This window comes from Gossypium hirsutum, chromosome A12 (genome assembly GCF_007990345.1).
Source record: "Gossypium hirsutum isolate 1008001.06 chromosome A12, Gossypium_hirsutum_v2.1, whole genome shotgun sequence".
Lineage (NCBI taxonomy): Eukaryota > Viridiplantae > Streptophyta > Magnoliopsida > Malvales > Malvaceae > Gossypium > Gossypium hirsutum.
The window spans coordinates 12,638,599-12,655,437 of record NC_053435.1 but is presented as its reverse complement, the minus strand read 5'-3'; the positions used below and the strand labels follow the sequence as shown (position 1 = coordinate 12,655,437).

General features: G+C 38.4%; 1 long non-coding RNA gene across 1 annotated transcript; it reads right to left on the bottom strand.

The window, feature by feature from the left end:
• Positions 1–1,844: 1,844 nt before the first annotated feature.
• LOC107939075 (uncharacterized) lies at positions 1,845–2,821 on the bottom strand. Its single transcript, XR_001695043.2, has 2 exons — positions 2,516–2,821; positions 1,845–2,264 (listed from the first exon to the last, which is right to left on the bottom strand). It is a non-coding gene; the product is annotated as an uncharacterized lncRNA (long non-coding RNA).
• Positions 2,822–16,839: the final 14,018 nt, after the last annotated feature.

Sequence of the window (16,839 nt, the reverse complement as noted above, 5' to 3'; positions counted from 1 at the left end):
AAATTAAAGAGATATTTCAATAGAAAGATGGGGAAACTCTCATCCTATTTCATTTACATGCCACTCATAGGAAAAAGAAGAAGAATTTTTTTTTTTGCAATTTCATCCTTTTTCTTCATTTGAGAGAAACCATAGTTTTAATATAAATCCTTAGTACAATCAAGTTTTCAATAAGTTAGGAAGGTTGTTTTCAAGAAAGAAAGTTGTATGTACATGATAGAAGTAAGAGAAAAAATAAATTAGTGTGAGAAACTAAGGCATCAAGATAAGAGCTTCATGATTTAATGATAATATCATGTTTATTTTAATTAGTTGTGCCTGAAAGTGTTATTAGACAAGTGTTATGATTATTTATATTTTATGTTATTAATATGTTAATGAAGATAAATACAAGGAAGTTGATACAAGAGATAAAAATAAAGGAAAACAAGTAACAAAAGATTAAAGGAAAGTAGGAGAAAACATAAGCAGCAAAATCAAGCCAACATAAGTAAGTACTTTTAGAATTCCTTCTTACCATACTAAAAATTTAAGTATAAAATATGTTAAAGATGGTTATAATAATTTTATAATTTTAAGATATACCTAGTTATGTTTGTAATTAATGTGAATGAGATCAAGAGAAGCATTAATTGAGAGTAAGACATCTAGTGTGAAAGTGATGATAATATATGTATTTGAATATTAAGTAGTAAGGACTAAATTGTAAAATATGAGAAAATGTTAAATAAATTTGAATGAATGAAATAAATTGATGTTCATGTTATTAGCATTGCCATGTAGACAAGATTAAAACTTGTTGGATAGATGACATACCATTAGGGGTATTAATACGCGCAAGTGAAAGTGGCACTATGGTGCATAGTGTAATAGTACCTCGGTACTTCAGTGACATTACCACTTCGGTGCTCTAGAGTTTTTAAGCACATTTGTGCTAGTGTATTAAGTGAAAAGTTCATATATCCTTCTTGTTCTTTCAAGTATACTATGGGCTATATTATTACGGTAAGTGGATTATATTGGATTATTGTAATTATTAGACAAGTTCTTAAACTTCAAATTTATTTTTTATAATGTGTTATTATGCTTAATTCTTTAATTGATTAATAATAAATCTCAGTTTGAATTCTTTGAGTACTGACTAAGTTATTCAATAACTTAGTGCATTCTTTTCTAGCGCGTAGGTAAAAAGTCGTTCTTGAAGGCAACGCTCAAAGTTGACATCTAGAATCATATCTTATCACTAAACAAGAGCTTGAAGAATATGAATATTATATTTAGGTTCTTAGAATGGCATGTACATAGGGTTAGAACCATGTGAATGTATATAGAAAACTAGTTTGGAGGTTCAAACTGTACCTTGCATGCTTATTGGTATTTTGAATTTTGATGAATGTTTAAGTTCTATAATGAGATATAGTTGAATTATGTGATGTTTGGGTGATAATTTGGCATGTTTTAAGGTTTAGAAATGGTGGTCAAAGTTTGGAAATGATTTAGGTTTGTTTGATTTCCAAGCACCTTAGTGTTGGCATAAGTGGGATTTGTATTGGTATAACATCAAAAAAATGTAAAAATAAATTGTATTAAGCAGAGATATCAGCACATTTGAGACTCGAATGGATACAACTACTTTGTTTTGCTCATTTTGTCCTATTTTGCCACAAACAAGCCCAAAATGACCCCTTGAATGGAGCCAAATTTTACAGGAAGCTTAGAAATGTTGTAAATTACCACAAATGACCTTAATAATGCCAATATTAAGTGGAGAAGATGAAAGCCAAGTTTAGTGAACTTAGTGCTCAAAGTGACAACCATAACTCAAGTTATCAACTAAACTCGAGTAAAGAGTTTTATATTTGGGATATCTCATAAATAACATTTCTTAGCACTCTAGAGTTTGAGAAACAAACCTTATTATCCTTCCACTATTTTAATGGGCCAAAATTGCCCGGCCCAAGACCAACAAACAAATAAACAAAAAAATAAAGACCAAAACAGTCCAACACCACTACCCACACCAGCCCAAATACTGCACGGGCCCAATCCCAAAACCAAAACCAAAACCCTAAGCCCAATTACCCAAACCCCCAAGCAAACCCCAACAGCCAAAAAAAAATAATAAGAACAAAAACAAAAAACCTAGCAGCCAACACCTTCAGCCATCACAACCAAGGCAATTTCCAGGCACTGCACATCGCGCGCTTCCTCTGCATCGTGCGCTGCTCCACCATGCCACATCAGTGATATACCCACGGACGTACCTGCAAAGTGTAAAAATAGGTTGTAAAAAGGTTATAAAAGCCTTTGAAAATATATTGTAAAGGGACCTTTTTTTTACGAATGCAATAAAAAAGAGAATAAACACACAGATTAAAATACCAAGCAATCCAAAATCAGTTCTTAAGAGGTGATTTGAAGTTTATTTTTTGGGTTTTCGATTTGTTTTTTTTCTTTTTCTTTGTTCCTGCACATAAATCTTTCATGTAAATATGTAAAAGGGGGAGGGACTTACCTTGATAAGGGCCTTCGAATCCTTGTTTGTTTCGTTGAAATCAAAGTTTAGATGAGGATTAGGAGGATAAGACTCCAAATAGAGTTGGATTCGATGTTATCTACTGCTCATGGTGATGAAACGATAGAAAAGGGGCTAAGGTTTTACTAAAAAAAAAAAGGGTAGAATGCCATTCAATGGTTTTTTGGTTTTTTTAAATGGCAAATGAAACGACACTATTTGAATTTTTGGAGCTCAGGTGTTTGGCTCAAAATGGGGAACTTGTGCAATCAGTCACCCTCATTCGCGCTAGCGTTCAATCGAGCCATGTTTATATTTTCTTTAATTCTTTTAAATTGTCCCTGGAATTTGCGCTCCGTTACAAATCAGTCTGTGCTTAAATGTTTCATTTTGGGCGTTTAGTTTATTTGTTTTTTAGTCCTCGTTACTTTATGCGCCTCGCATTTTAGTCTCACAGTTTTTTATTTACAAATTATCTTTTTAATTTTAACTTTTTTTTCAATCAAGTTTTTAATTTACATTTTATATTCTTTATAATTGTTTTTTTATATATATTATTTTAACATGTTATTTTGTGCCATTTTAATTAATTACATATAGTAGGTTTTTTATTTTCTTTTGTATATTCCAACATTGATTTATTACATGATTTGTTGATTTTAAAATTCTTTTTTATAATTTTATACTTTAGGGATTTATATGAAATTTATTTTCGTACCTTGATATATATATACATATATTTGTTTTTTCAAACACTTTCATATATTATTAATATTTTCATATATTTTATTTATATTAAGCTTTTTTTCCATCTCATGTATATTATTTGTTTAAATTGACATGTATTTTGTATATCACTTACCCTTTTTTATATACATTATTTATTTTGGAAATTTCATTTATACATTACTATTTCATGTATTATTTTTTTTCTTGGTTTACTTCAAACTTTTATGTAAATTATCTACTTTATAATATTTATTTTAAAGTTCGTTTATATATTACTATTTAATATATTATTTTTTCCCCTTTTTATTTTAAATTCTTATATCTATGATTTGTTTTAAAAATTTTGTATTATTGGTATAGTAATGCTTTCAAATTTTTCCTAGGTTCTTTTTATTTTATTTTAAAACTTGATATTTCTTTAGTGTAATTTGCTTGAAATTTCCTCTAAATTGGCTTCTAATTCCTTAGCTTTCGATTATGAACGTTTGTATTTATACGGCATATGATATGTTACCATTGCATGAACCTTAATTTGTTCCTTTATGTTTTTCTTATTGTTCATTCATGTAATATTATTGCCATGTACTTTTATTTCATGCTTAATATGTCTGTATGTTTGTTGCATCATGATTTTAAATTCTAAATTTTCGCCAACATCAATTGTTTTTAACCCTGAAATAAACCAAACAAAAGTATTTCGAGCTGGTTTCATAATTACTTATTTGGAAACTCCTCAAAACAAGGCAATGTTTCGTGTTTAGAAATTCACAAAATCGTGCCCTAACGTGCTGGGTTTCAATTTTCTTCCGTTTACCCAAATAACGGAATACCCTTTTAAGATTTCATTGCGTGTATTGGGAATCATGAGATGATCTTAGTTTTTGGAGGCTTAAAATATCGTGTCCTAACGTGCTGGATGTGATATTTTATTTCTTTGGAACGAGTAAAACTTAAAATCCAATTCTAGTTATTCAAATGTTTTAAAAGAAATTGTATTTCAATTTTTTTTTAAAATTTTAGACATCAGGACATTGTTTAATCAATTTGGTACCAATTCTGGACATAACGAGGGTGCTAATCCTTCCTCGTATGTAACCGACTCCCGAACCCGTTTTCTCAAATTTTGTAGGCCAAAATCGACATTTAATAAAATAAAATGTTTTATTAGGTGACCCGATCACACCTAAACAAAAAAGATTAGTGGCAATTCCATATTTGTTTTTTAAAGTCGATCCCCGTTTTTTTCAAACTTGAAAAATGGTTTCGACATCTTGGCGACTCCACTGGGTATAATAAGAGAGTCAAGCCGTAAAATTGATTTTTTTCTGTCTTTTTGTCGAAAATTTAAAATTTGGTTTTTAACATATGATCCTTTCATTGCATTTCATGGGTTTTATGGTTTTTATCATTTTATTTGTGTTTTGCATTTTGAGTTTTTATATCCTCTCGCATTATCTTGCATGACCGTTGTAGTCACACCTTTTAAGTGGGAGTGAGAAACTATGCCTTCGTAAGGTTTTCACCTCTGCATGGGCTAGTGGACTACTTCCGGGATACATTCGTACCTATGTCTTTGTGAGGTTTTCACCTCTGCATGGCCATAGGGAAATGTATTCCCCTAAACTGAACTCGATCTATATGAGCCTATAATGGGTGAGGGTTGAAGAATCTGCTGGTTCAAGTACCCTTTTCTTAGAACCGAGCCACATATAGTGAACTCTAAGAGCCCGCCCTAGATAAAGCTGTGTTGAACCCTAGCGATTACCTAGACAGGTGCTTGATTATTTTCTATTCGCTTTGATTTTTATTTTTTGATACTAACTTGTTATGTTTTGTTGTGGTTATGTTTGCATTGCATGTCATATTAAAGAGGTGTCGATTTATGTTCGGTTACTAAATTAGAAAGCTTGTCATGGAGAGCGAATTCCTTGATAAAGTAGAGGATAATGCGGTTGTCTGTATATGGTTAGAGAAGCTGCAACTTGAGAAAGGGGATAGCCTAGCTGAGGGGCATACATCGGAGTTGTGGGACTTCACTCGTATCAATGTGGCCCAAAACGAGTTCCAGAAATTGAGGGATATATAGGCCCATTGGAATGATAAGGCTAGGCAACTGTTCTATCAAAATTATGGCGACTTACCCTAGCTGCTCGACATCAAGGTGGACAAGTACTTGTTTTGGGCTATGGCTCAGTTTTGGAACCCAGCATATAGTTGTTTCACCTTCGAGAGGGTGGACTTGGTGCCTACTGTGGAGGAGTATACAGTTTTACTTTGTTGTCCAAAGGTTCAAGTCGGCAAAACTTATTCCAAGGCTGCTAATGCCCCACCTTTTGTAAAGAAATTAATGAGTGTCATCGGGATGAGTGAACAGTGGGTTACAGCCCGAACTCAGCAAAAGGAAGATGGTAAGTGCATTCTTTGGGTGAGTTCGAGGGACTTGATCGTAGCACATCCGAATATAAAGAAAATGGTTGATGTCTTCGCCTTGAGTATCTATGGTTTGGTAATTTTTCCCAAAACTTTAAGGCATATAGATGAAGTAGTTGTCGACCTATTTGAACGACTCGACAAACGGGTCACACCGGTGCCGACAATTCTAGCTGAGACATTCAGATCTTTGAGTGCATGTCAGAAGGCAGGTGAAGGTAGATTTATAGGGTGCGCGCAGTTATTGTTAGCTTGGTTCCACAGCCATTTCTGGAAGGTGGATAAAGTTTCCTATAGGGTTTTTTCTGAGAATTACTCCCCGTTAAAGGAGACAACAGCCATGCCCAGGAAAGATGACATATCAGAAGAGAACTGGATCGTGCTCCTCTGAAATCTTCAAGAGGAGGACGTTGAGTGGAGAGCTCCTTGGTCGGTTCCTGATGAAATCCTCTATCGACGTGGGAGTTTTGATTGGGTACCTCTACCTGGAATTTGAGGAGCTGTTGGATATGCCCCTTTGCTTGTTTTAAGACAGTATAGATCGAGACAGTTTATACCGATGACACATAGACTAGCTCAGAGTGAGTTCTCGTATAGGGAGAACAACTATAAGAAGAAAGTTCAAGAGATTTTTTATGCTTGGAAACAAACACACCGAATGAAGAGATTGGCTGTAGGTTCAATGACGACTCCTGAATACAAGGGTGGTTGAATAAAAGGGTCAATGATAACATCCCTGGGCTGAGTTTAGAGGCCGTTCGATCGATGGAAGAATACTTATAAGTAATCTCCTCCAAGCTAGAAATCATCAAACAAGACTTCAAAAAGAGAAATTCAGAGTTAGGGAAAAAGATAGAACAATTGGAGGAGGAAAAGTTGCATTTGAGGTTAGACGTCGATGTCCAGAAACTCGAGGTCGAGAATTTAAGAAAGGGAAAGAGGAAGGACGAAGAAGAATTGGGCAGTTTGAAGACCGATTACAAGAAGTTGCGCATGTCGATGAGAATAATTGGATTGGGGAAGACATCAGAGCAGTGACGACAAGAAGTTCAAGAAGAAAAGGCTAGAGCTAATCAGTGGGAGAAGAGGTATCATGATGCTCAAGCACGCAAAAACACCTTAAAAAAGAGCTTGATTGAGGGCCAAGATGAGAAGCAGATGTTAGTAGCTCGAGTAGCAGAATTAGAAAAGGCACTGTATCAGCATCATGGTCGTAACTCCAACATTGAATTAAGAGCCAGCCTGAGCAGGATTGAGGATTTGAAAGGGAAGGTGAAGAACTCGAGTCTATGTTACAAAGCTGTAAACTTTGAATTGAATTCCTGGAGTCGAATAATGAGCAGTGGAAGGAACAGCTCCATCGATCGCAAGACCAGGTCAGGGATAGAGATTACGTCATGAGCGAAGCTATAGCTCAGATATGAGAGATGGTTGATCATTTATAGATCTTAGCGGTTCAGCTGATATGCTAAGCGTGAACTATGAGTTAGAGTCAGACCGGGGTCGTGAGCTGGCTTGCCTTCTTAGGAAAATTAAAACTTTGAGCATTAGGGCAAAGCCGTATATATGATCAGTTTTATGTAAAGGATTTTGTTTTCTAATAAAGTTTTCTAAATGGAATTGGATCAGAATTGACATCTCTTTAGTCTTGCATTCATCTCATGTATTTACATTGCATTGCATCATGTGCATTAAACTTCACAAATGAGCCCTAATTAATTAGAAATTGTGTTATAGTTACCCTGGAACATCACTACTACACACGGAGAAAAACTAGAGTTATGGATCAAAAGCTGGAAAAACTGGAACAAATGTAGAAAGAAATGAAGGATCGACTGCAAGCACAGATGCAAGAGCAACTGGCCAAGATTTAACAGGATATGAAAAATCAGATGCTAGAATCGCAGAAGAACATGATGAGTTAATTAACCCAGTTACTGTTCGGAGGGCCAGGAAAAGGGAAGAGCCCTATGGTCAACCCAGGGAATGACAGTGAGGACCCTGTCTACCCGCTGGGTTTTGCCCCAACAAATACCCCAGGGTAGCCCAACACATATCCACCAAGGGTGTCTGTCAATATCAGTCTTCAACATCAAGTCGGCGTTTCGGCATTAACACACTGCCCGACAGGTTTAGGCACCGAAGACAATCTAACAAATCCCGGTGTCCCCGATCTGGATGACACGGCAAAGGTGGAAAGGGAAAAAAAGAGAACTCCTAAAGCAGCTGGAGGATCGATACAAATGCCTGGAGGAGAAGTTCAAAGCACTGGAAAGCACTGATTATCAATTTGGTGTGGATGCTAAAAAGTTAAGTTTGGTACCGGATCTAGTGCTCCCTCCGAAGTTCAAAATGCTGGAGTTTGAGAAATACAACAGAACCAGTTGCCCTGAGGCCCACATCATGATGTTTTGTCGGAGGATGACTAGTCATGTCAATAATGATCAATTGTTAGCTCACTGTTTCCAAGACAGTTTGGCTAGGGCTACGGCCAAATGGTACAATCAGTCGAGTCGCACCCAAATCAGATCATGGAGGGACTTAGCACAAGCCTTCATGAAGCAATATGGCCATGTGACGGACATAGTGCCTGACAGGATCACATTATAGAATATGAAGAAAAAATCGGGTGAAATTTTCAGGCAATATGCCCAGAGGTGAAGGGAAGTTGCTATGTAAGTCCAACCACCATTGCTGGAAAAAGAAACAACCATGCTCTTCATTAATACTTTGAAACCATCATTCATTAATTACATGCCGGGCAGTGTAACTAAAAGTTTCGCGGACATAGTGATGTCCGGTGAAATGATAGAGAATGCGATAAGGTACAGGAAGATAGAGGCTGGGGAAAGCACCAGGAGGTCAGCCTCGAAGAAGAAAGAAAATGAGTTCAGCAATGTGAACATGGGTTATGTAAAACCAGACACGGTTAATCAACCGAGAATGATGGCTAAGGGCCAGCAAGCCTCACCAAGTCAGGAGCCCAATACCAAACAAAGCACGGAGAAGCTTCAGTTTACTCTTATTCCAATAACGTACTTGGAGCTGTACAAAAGCCTATTTGATGAGCATGTTGTAGCCCTTGTCTACTTAAAACCGTTGCAGCCCCCATATCCCAAATGGTATGACGCAAGTACTCAATGTGAATACCATGCGGGAACAGTGTGACACTCGATAGAGAACTGCTTCTCTTTCAAAAGGTTAGTCGAAATGCTCATCAATATGGGCGTTGTGAAGTTTGACGAGGTACTTGGTGTAGGAAATCTATTACCCAATCATACTGATAATAGGGTGAATGCAATAATTGACAATGTGAGAAAAAGAATCAAGTTGAGTGTTGCAAAAGTAAGAACCCCGTTGAAAGAGGTTTGGAGAAGAATGGTGGAAAGAGGTCTAATCATGCAAGACGTGGGGAGTAAACCCCGAGAAGAGAGGAACTATTGTGAATTCCACGAGGAGTAGGACCATGAGATTCAGAGATGCAGTGAATTCAGGGCCCTGGTACATGGTCTAATAGACAATAAGGAGCTAGAGTTCTTTGAGTTCGCTGAAGGAGAGGATGTGTGCACCGCAGGAGGAGAGCCAGTAGAGAAGGTTGCTGAGGTAAATCGACCGGTAGTGATCATCTCGTGATCGAGAATCAACGAAGTCAGAGCAAAAACAGCACCGAGAGTTGTAATTCAGAAACTCGCAGCTTTTCCTTATAAGGATAGCAAAAGGGTGCCTTGAAATTACAATTGTAATGTGACAAATTCAAGGAAGGAGAGTTTGGTCAGTATGCCAGATACGAAGGTTGAGCCTGAAAAAGGGAAGTCCCTGATGATGGAACAGGGGGGAGAAAGGTCAGAGCCATTGGTTAATGAACCGGTAACTGAGAATGAAGCCAAGTAATTTTTAAAATTCCTAAAACACAGTGAGTATAGTGTTGTGGAATAGCTGCACAAGCAGTCGACACGCACATCAGTACTGGCTTTACTTTTAAACTCACCAATACACCGTAACGCGCTGATGAAGGTTTTGAACAAAACCTGTGTTGCTGAAGACATTTTGGTAAACAAGCTAGACCGTCTTGTCAGCAACATAAGCGTTGATAACTTCATTTCTTCAGTGATGATGAGATACCGCCAAGGGGCATGGGGTCTACCAAGGCTCTGCACATCACTACTCGGTACAAAGAGTATACATTACCGGGGGTATTAATTGACAATGAGTCAACACTGAATGTCTTTCTCTTGTCCATATTGAACAAGTTACCTATAGATAACTCTCATATGAAGACATGCCAGAAAATAGTGAGAGCATTCAACGGCACTGAAAGGAAAGTAATGGGAAGGATTGAGACCCCTTCTGATCAGATCCAATACGTACAAGGTAGATTTCCTTGTGATAGACATCAGACCCTCTTATAATTGTTTATTGAAGAGGCCTTGGATCACACGGCGGGAGCAGTACCATCATCTTTGCACCAAAAGTTGAAGTTGGTGACGAGTGGTCGGCTGATAACCATAAATGCAGAAGAGGACATTATCGCATTCATTACTAATGATACGCCATACATAGAGAATGATACTGAGGCAATAGAGTGTTCCTTTCGATCGTTAGAGTTCATAAATGCAACTTTCATCATCGAATGAGGCAAGGTCCCAATGCCAAAAATATCAGAAGCCACGAGGATGAGCTTACGACTGGCAGTAGGAAAATGAACATTAGTTGGAAGGGGACTCAAAAAATACCTCCATGGACGGGTCGTAGTGCCGAGCTTGGCTGAAAAGCGAGATCGTTTTGGCTTGGGGCATAAACCAGACGCCAAACAGAGGAAGGAAGAGCTGGAGAGAAAGTAGGAGAGACGAAGAGCACGATTGAGTGGAGCTGAGGTCAAATGGGAATCAATGACTTTTCCCCATATATCCAATACATTTGTATCAGGAGAGGTTAACCATCTTGAATGAAAGAGGACAAGGGAAGGAATGACTGAAGATATGATGGAAAATTTGAGCATCAACGCCGTATCTGAGGAGGGGGGGATGGTAGAAAACTTATCTGGCATTAGCCCTTACAAGCTTGGAAGTGTTATGAGCAACTAGACTGCGGAGGAAATTCCTGTAGTTTTTAGAACTAATACAGAGTAATGTTTAAAACACACTTGTTGTTTTAAGCCTAGAAATAATAAGAATCTTTTGTGAAATAGGCTTACGTTCAAACATCTTTAGTTTTAATAAAAAATACATTCTTTTGTCTCATGCCGGGCAAATATTCTTTTATTCTCTCATTTCATTCATAACCATGTCATGCAAATAAGCCACTCTTAGATTCATTCTTTGGATATTCTTTCATGCCTAGGTCTCCAGATATCAACGATACGAGCAACGCTGCTATGGACCCAAAATCCCCTTTTGAGCAAGATATGTGCTTAGAGGAATCTCAGGATTTTGAAGATGACCTAGACTGTGGGTTATGTCCAGATTTGTTTAAGTAGAACAGGAAGAGAAACAAACTCTACCCCATAAAGAGACAACTAAGAATGTGACTTTGGAAGAAGGGAAAGAGGTGAAAATTGGAACTTGCATAATCGATGAAACAAGGCAGGGCCTCGTTAAACTACTGCAGGAGTTCAAAGATGTCTTCGCATGGTCATATTGTCTGGTTTAAGCGCTGATATTGCAGTACACCACGTCCCTATGAAGGAGGAATGCAAGCCACTTCAATAGAAGTTCTGAAGGATGAGACCCGATGTCACAGTAAAAATAAGGGAAGAGATCAGGAAGCAATTTGATGTTGGTTTATTACAAGTGGTGAATTACTCGGGATGGGTAGCCAATATCATCCCCGTCCCTAAGAAAGATGGAAAAGTGCAGATGTGTGTAGATTACAGAGACCTAAACAAGGCCAGCCCAAAGGACAACTTCCCGCTGCCTCATATCAACACTCTAGTGGATAATACGGCAGGTTACTTACTGTTCTCTTTCATGGATGGCTTATCTGGATACAATCAGATAAAGATGCATCCTGCAAACGTGGAAAAGACCACCTTCATAACCTTTTGGGGAACATTCTGTTATAGGGTGATGCCATTCGGGTTAAAAAATATGGGAGCAACATATCAAAGAGCCACGACAACCTTGTTTCACGACATAATGCACAAGGAAATTGAGGTTTATGTTGATGATATGATTGTAAAACCTCGAACTGAAAAAGAGCACATACAGGTTTTGAGGAAATTGTTCTTGAGGCTGAGAAAATTCTAGTTAAAGCTCAATCCAACAAAATGTACTTTCGAGGCTAGATCAAGAAAGCTGCTCGATTTTGTTGTCAGTGAAAAAAGAATCTAGGTCGACCCTGGTAAAGTCAAGGCTATACAACAATTGCCCCTGTCACGTACTCAAAAGAAAGTTCGAGGTTTTTTGGGAAGACTAAATTACATCGCCCGATTTATTTCGCAACTAATTGAGAAATGTGACCCCATATTTCGTCTTCTCAAGAAACACAGCCCAGATGTGTGGGATGATGAGTACCAGAAGACCTTTGACAGGGTTAAATAATATTTGTCCAATCCCCTAATGTTAATGTCACCTAGTCCGAGTAGACCATTGATACTGTATTTGACAGTATTTGACAATTCAATGGGATGTGTGTTCGGCCAACACGACGAGACAGGAAGGAAAGAAAAAGAGATATACTACCTCAGTAAGAAATTCACTGAGTGCGAGACGAGAAACTTGCCAATTGAGAAACTATGTTGTGCTTTGGTTTGGACAACTCAGAGATTGAGGCAGTACATGTTGTATCACACGACTTGGTTAATCTCGACATTAGACCCACTTAAGTATATGATGGAGTCAGCCGCTCTGAATGGAAGGATAGCCTGATGGAAAATTCTTCTCTCCGAATTTGACATGATCTATGTGAACCAGAAAGTTGTGAAGGGGAGCGCAATAGCAGATTTTTTAGCCAGTAGAGCTTTAGAAGATTACGAGTCTTTAAACTTTGATTTCCCTAATGGAGATTTGATGTACGTGGCAACTACCAAAGACGACACTCCAGAAGATCTTCATTGGAAATTAAATTTTGATGGAACATCAAACGCCGTTGGTAATAGAATTGGGGTGGTCCTGATATCTCCAAGCGGAGATCATTATCCATTCACTTACAAATTGGATTTTGATTGCACAAATAATATGGCAGAGTACGAAGCATGTATCATGGGAATCCGTGCAGCCATAGAGCTCAACATCAGGGTTTTAGAGGTATATGGGGATTTCGCACTGGTGATCTACCAGCTCAAGGGTGAATGGGAAACAAGAAACCCAAAGTTATCAACTATCGAGAGCTAGTTCTGGATTTAATCAAGGTATTTGATGATATCACTTTCTGTTACCTCTCGCGAGATGAAAATCAGATGGCTGATACCTTAGCTACGCTAGCCTCTATGATCAGAGTAAATAAACGAGAGGATATGAAGCTGATCCAGATGAGTATCTATGAGGCTCCAGCTCATTTTTACAATATCAACAAAGAAGAGGAGAGAGATGATTATTATTGGTATCATGATATTCTGCGATATGTAAAGAGTCGTGAATACCCTGATCAGGCAACTGAAAATGATAAAAAAACGTTAAGGAGGCTGGCCAGTGATTATGTTTTAGACGGAGAGGTCCTATATAAAAGAAGGAAAGATCAGGTGCTGTTAATATGTGTTGACGCTGTTGAAGCCAAGGAAATCCTGGAGAAATCCACGAAGATGTCTGCGGACGCATGCTAATGGGTTCATGATGGCTAGGCAAATCATGAGATTCAAGTGTTACTGGTCTACGATAGAAGGAGATTGCATCAGTTACGCCAAGAAATGCCATAAATGTCAAATTTATGAAGACAAGATCCATGTGCCTCTTTCACCTCTTCATGTTATGACTTCTCCGTGGCCTTACTCAATGTGGGGCATGGATGTCACTAGGCCGATTTCGCCGAAAGCTTCTAATGGAAATCGTTTCATCTTTGTGGTCATTGATTACTTCACCAAATGGGTAGAGGCTGCTTTATACGCCAACGTCACAAAGTCGGCAGTCAGCAAGTTCTTGAAGAACGAGATCATATGTCGATATGGCATGCTAGAAAGAATTATATCCGACAACGTGTTAAATTTAAATAACAGCGTGATAGTGGAAGTTTACAGGTAGTTCAAGATCAAACATCACAACTCGTCACCATATCGTCCAAAAATGAATAGGGTAGTTGAGACGGATAATAAAAATATCAAGAAGATCATGGGGAAAATGACTGAGACTTACAAGGATTGGCATGAAAAGTTACCATTGCTCTCTACGCCTATCGAACGTCGATCAAAACTTCTACGGGGGCAACACCTTACTCATTGGTTTATGGGATGGAGGCAGTTTTGCCCATTGAAGTCGAAATTCCTTCCCTCTGGGTTTTATCAGAGTTGAAGCTGAACGAAACAGAATGGATCCAATCCCTGTATGATCAGCTAAACTTGATTGAGCAAAAGAGGCTAAAGGCTATCCGTCATGGTCAAATGTACCAGAAGCGAATGATGCGAGCTTACAACAAAAGGTTCACCCTAGAGTATTCCATGATGGGGACTTGGTATTGAAACAAATTCTCCCTATGCAAAAAGATTTCAGGGGAAAATGGATGCCAAATTGAGAAGAACCCTATGTGGTAAAGAAAGCTTTTTCTGGAGGGGCACTGATATTAGCGAAAATGGACGGTAAAAGCCTTCCTAACCCAGTAAACTCAGATTCAGTCAAGAAGTACTTCACCTGAAAGGGGAGAGGCTAAGGCGAAAACTCACAAAAAGGCACTTTGAAAAAAAAGGAAAGGCCGAGGTGAAAATCTGCAAAGGGCGCCTCGAGACCAAATAGGTTTTGGATTGAAAACCCGAAAAAGGCAATTCAAATTTTGATTGAATATTAGACATGTGATAATCTGCTATGCTTGAATTAACAGAAAAGAAGTATGCTACATCTTGGGGCATCAACAAAGTACTCCAGATTTTCTAGGTACATGTTAAGCTCAAAGTGGTCCTCGAAGAGTCCTTGCGGTAAAACTCAAACTGCGATATTTGGGGCACTTATTCGTTTTCCCCCTTACTTATTATTGTATCCCGGTAATTTTTGCTCTCTTTGATTGATTCGTTCTCCTCAGATTTTGTTCCTAATAAATTTCAGTTTTTATCTATTTTTATAATCTTTTTCAAGCATTTCATATTGAAATAATAATTAATGGACTAATAAAACTTTCACTAAAAGGAGTTCTGTATATTACTCTGGAAACTTCTAAAATATGCAAGAACCTAAAGTAGGATAATTATTTAAAACTCACCAAGCCTAAGGATTGAAAATACTTGAGAAGAAGATTCTAGATTTTCTGTCAGTTGAACAAAAAGACATACGTCAGTGATACAATCTAGACAAGCAGCAAGCAATAATAGCTCAAACGTTAAAATAGGGCATTCTCATGACATTTTACATTCATACATATATCATTCATAGCACATCTAGCTAGGAGCATTTGACTCATTCTGATCATAGCATCCTAGCCATCATCATTAGGCATAAACATAGGCCTATGAAATCGATTCTACAGATATGTCCCCCAGAGGATGATGTAGCAAGTTTGGTTGAAGCAACAAACCTCCACTAGCCTTAACCACCTAAGCAGTAGGGAAACAGGCTGGAAATTACAGATCTTATCTCCATAAGCAGTAGTGGAGTAGATCGAAGATGGTGAGCCTTAACCCCCTAAGTAGTAGGGAAACAGGCTGGAAATTACAGATCTTATCTCAAAAAGTAGTAGTGAAGTGGATCGAAAACGGTGAGCCTTAACCCCCTAAGTAGTAGGGAAACAGGCTGAAGATTACAGATCTTATCTCTCTGAGCAGTAATGGAGCGAATCGAAGGCGATAAGCCTTAACCCCCTAAGTAGTAGGGAAACAGGCTGAAAATTACAGATCTTATTTCCCTAAGCAGTAGTGAAGCGGATCAAAAACGGTGAGCCTTAACCTCCTAAACAGTAGGGAAACAGGCTGAAGATTACATATCTTATCTCCCTGAGCAGTAGTGAAGCGAATCGAAAACAGTGAGCCTTAACCCCCTAAGCAGTAGGAAAATAGGCTGAAGATTACAGATCTTATCTCCCTAAGCAGTAGTGGAGTAGATCGAAGACGGTGAGCCTTATCCCCCTAAGCAATAGGGAAACAGGCTAGAAATTACAGATCTTATCTCCCTAAGCAGTAGTGGAGCAGATCGAAGACAGTGAGCCTTATCCCCCTAAGCAGTAGGGAAACAAGCTGGAAATTACAAATCTTATCTCCCTAAGCAATAGTGGAGCAGATCGAAGACGGTGAGCCTTATCCCCTAAAGCAGTAGGAAAACAGGCTAAAAATTACAGATCTTATCTCCCTAAGCAGTAGTGGAGCAGATCGAAGACGGTAAGCCTTATCCCCCTAAGCAGTAGGGAAATAAGCCAAAAATTATAGATCTTATCTCCCTAAGCAACAGTGGAGCAGATCGAAGACGGTGAGCCTTATCCCCCTAAGCAGTAGGGAAACAGGCTGAAGATTACAAATCATAAGCAGTAGCAAAGCAGATTGAAACGAAACTCCTATACCCCTGGAGATGCAGTGGGTTAAAGCGAGGCTACCTGAAGAAAGGGAGCGTTAAGAAGTCAAGACTCAGCAAGACCGGGCAAAATTGACCCTTTTAAAGTCTTTGCTCTATTCTCATTACACGACAACGAGTAAAGAGGGGCAGCTGTAATGGGCCAAAATTGCCCGGCCCAAGACCCACAAACAAATAAACAAAAAAATAAAGACCAAAACAGTCCAATACCACTACCCACACCAGCCCAAATACTACACGGGCCCAATCCCAAAACCAAAACCCTAAGCCCAATTACCCAAACCCCTAAGCAAACCCTAACAATAAAAAAATAACAAAAATAAAAAACCTAGCAGCCAACACCTTCAGCCGCTGTAACCAAGGCAGTCTCCAGGCACCGCACGTCGCCCACTTCCTCCGCGTCGTGTGCTGCTCCACCACGCCACATCAGTGATATACCTATGCACGTACCTGCAAAGTGTAAAAATAGGTTGTAAAAAGGTTATAGAAGCCTTTGAAAATATATTGCAAGGGGACCTTTTTTTACGA